Here is a 2957-nt window from a genome sequence, read left to right as displayed (position 1 = left end):
ACACTGCAGGGCACGCAGGCTTAGGATTGGTCGCTTTGAATCATTTCAGCAGGCTCTGGAGTGTAGGGGCTGTCTCTAGTTGTTTGAAGCCTGGCTCTGGGGTGACTAGTACAGGAGAACATTGGCCCTGAGTATGAAAGCCCAATATAGGAGGTGGTGGGCTGTGTGAGCTCTAGACTGACAAAAAAATTGAAAATAATAAATAAGGCAACTTGTCACCAGCAACCAACATCTGGTTTTAGATGTGGCTAGCGTGCCTGGTTGCTATAACAGAAGGGATGTCATAATTAAACTGCAAGGCATGGTGAAGGGTGTGGCTGTCAGATATCACCACACTTCTGGAAAATTAGAAAACAAATGACTTCAAATTTAGTAGTGACATGTGGGAATGACAATTATTATACACTTCGTGAAATTGTCTCATCCCCAGAAAAACCAGATTTGATTTTAAGGAATCACATTGGAGAGCTGAAACACATTGGAAAACTAGAAATTGTCAATGTGATTGCAGAATAGCTTTTTCAGTATTGTTGTGCACCTCCTAATGGCTTCCCTTAGTCCCCCAATCAGGGAGCCTGTCCTTAGATGAATGCTATTCAGCTGGTTACTATGGCAATGATGTAGTACTAGTTGTCATGGTGATGAAATGGAAATTTGGGGGACCAGTTTCCTTAAAGGAGGTGCATTCACTAAGACCTATTTTTCCTTCTTTCCGTAAAACTTGAACATATTGTATAGTACTTTTAAAAGGGGTCCATTTTCAAACTCTGTGCATACAGTTCAGGATTTATATTATCTTCTCTTATTCTTAGATCACATGGCTTAAGTCTTTTCAACTCTATGATGAGAATAGATAACCCCCACCACACACACACAGTCTTTTATGGCTCATATTAAAGAACGACACTGCAGAAGCTAGATTTCTTTTTATCACCCAAAAAGGGTTTCTGCCAAATGCCATTAGATCCCTCCAAAATTATTCTGGTATGAAATAGAATAAAGTCAAAATAAATATAATGGGCTTTAAATGATAAAAGAGACTTTTTTCCCAGCTCTATTGTGGCGTAATTGACAAATAAAAATTGTATGTATTTAAGGTATAAAATGTGATAATTTGATATATGGATCCATTGTGAAATGATTACCAAAGTCAAGCTAATTAACACATACATCACCCCATTTAATTACTCCTAATTACTCCCCGTTTTTTGTGGTGAGAACATTTAAGATCTACCCTCTAAGGGAATTTCGAGTGTGCAATATATAATTATTAACTATATCCACCATGCTGTACATTAGATCCCCAGAATTTATTCACTTTATAACTGAAAAATTTGTACCCTTTGACCAATATCTCCCTGTTTCCTCCACCCCTCAGCCGCTGGCAACCACCATTCTACTTTGCTTCTGTGAGTTCAACTTTTAGATTCCACATAATATAAAGGACACCTTTACTGATTCAAATCAATCACCTCTTCCTCACTGATGTCTTTATTAGAATCCTTTGAAGCCAATGCTTTTGAAAGCAGTAAATCCTGGTTCTTTTCCCCTCCTGGTGCTGGTGGAGGTTTTATTACTCTTTGCTTAGCATCCACCATATGGGGTTATCAATGGGAAATGTATGTTGTTCACATGTTACATAGATGTGATAAATATTCTTCACTCTTTTCAAGGAACTGATGTAGCTGCTCATTTTGGGGGTTCTAGAAAAGAGAGTTTTAATATAAACAGTTTGGCTCCATTTGGGGCCCATTATATTTAAAGAAAATATATTGGAACAAATCTGACTTCATGGATCTCTCAATTTTTCTGAGATTACTTTTGGTATATAAACATGAACTTTGAGGAAAAAGTTTGTTGACATACTTTTATATTTAGAGTTTGCTACTATAGAGATTTTACATGTTCTTTATGACAATGATTCTCAAGTTCTATTGTGTGGGAAAATTCCCTAAAGAGTATATAAAATACAGGTTACTGGACCCCATTCCAGACCTATTGATTCAGATTTTTTGGGTGGAGACTAAGAATGTGTATTATACCCAAACATCCCAGGTGATTTTTAGGCAGTCTGTGGTCCAAATGACATTAAGTAACTGAATTGGGAGGAAAGTATTTATTAGAATGAAAAATTTTTTTTCTCATGTTTCATGCTTTTCTCTAACAAGGAAAAATATAGCAAAAACATTGGCTTTAACTAGAGTACAGTTATGACCTATGTAGGAATAGAGGTCATTCTAAAAATCACAGACCTGGTGGAGACTTTTGGAAATCATTAATGCCATTCTTCCATCCCTGGATTTTTAAAGTGAATTATGCAAATAATGTGGGGGGAAGGGCACAAAACGCTTGAAGTGGAGTAGAGACTGGAGATTGCCAAGACCAGTGAACAAGATAGGGTTAGAGGGTTTAGCAGAAGCCAGATCATGTTGATCTAGGTTGGGAGTTTGACTTTTATTCCTAGTGGCATGGGAAGTCATCATAGGGCGTTTGAGTTGGGAATAGGTGATGTGTTGTCCATTTTAGATTATTGACTGCTTTCTAAAAAATGTCTTTGTAATTGTCTGGCCTGCTCGTCAGAGTAGACTGAATTCTTAAGTGCAGCATAAACATCTACTCTAAAAGCCTCTTCTCAGCAAAGATCTAAAAAACTGTAGATGCCCAGAGGATTAAAGACAAGCAGACTTTGGTGAGGTGCTAAGAGCTAACTCACACTATAAATTCATACTATGTACATTTTTTAAAAAGAAAAAGAATGCCCATATAAATCGTGAAGGCCTAGAACCATTACGAACTCATTCTTGCCCCAAGCTGCGTGCAGAAACTTAACGTTTTTATCATTCATTTCCTGGGTCCTCAATTCCTTAATGTAGGAATATGGCAGATCTCCAATTCATGGGACTGCTTTGAGCATGCTTTTGTTTTTCATAGCCATGACATAATGATAAAGGAACATA

The sequence above is a fragment of the Pteropus vampyrus genome, unplaced genomic scaffold (assembly GCF_000151845.1).
Source record: "Pteropus vampyrus isolate Shadow unplaced genomic scaffold, Pvam_2.0 Scaffold9, whole genome shotgun sequence".
NCBI classification, from domain to species: Eukaryota; Metazoa; Chordata; class Mammalia; order Chiroptera; family Pteropodidae; genus Pteropus; species Pteropus vampyrus.
The sequence above is the reverse complement of the archived record's forward strand: the minus strand, read 5'-3'. Positions refer to the sequence as shown.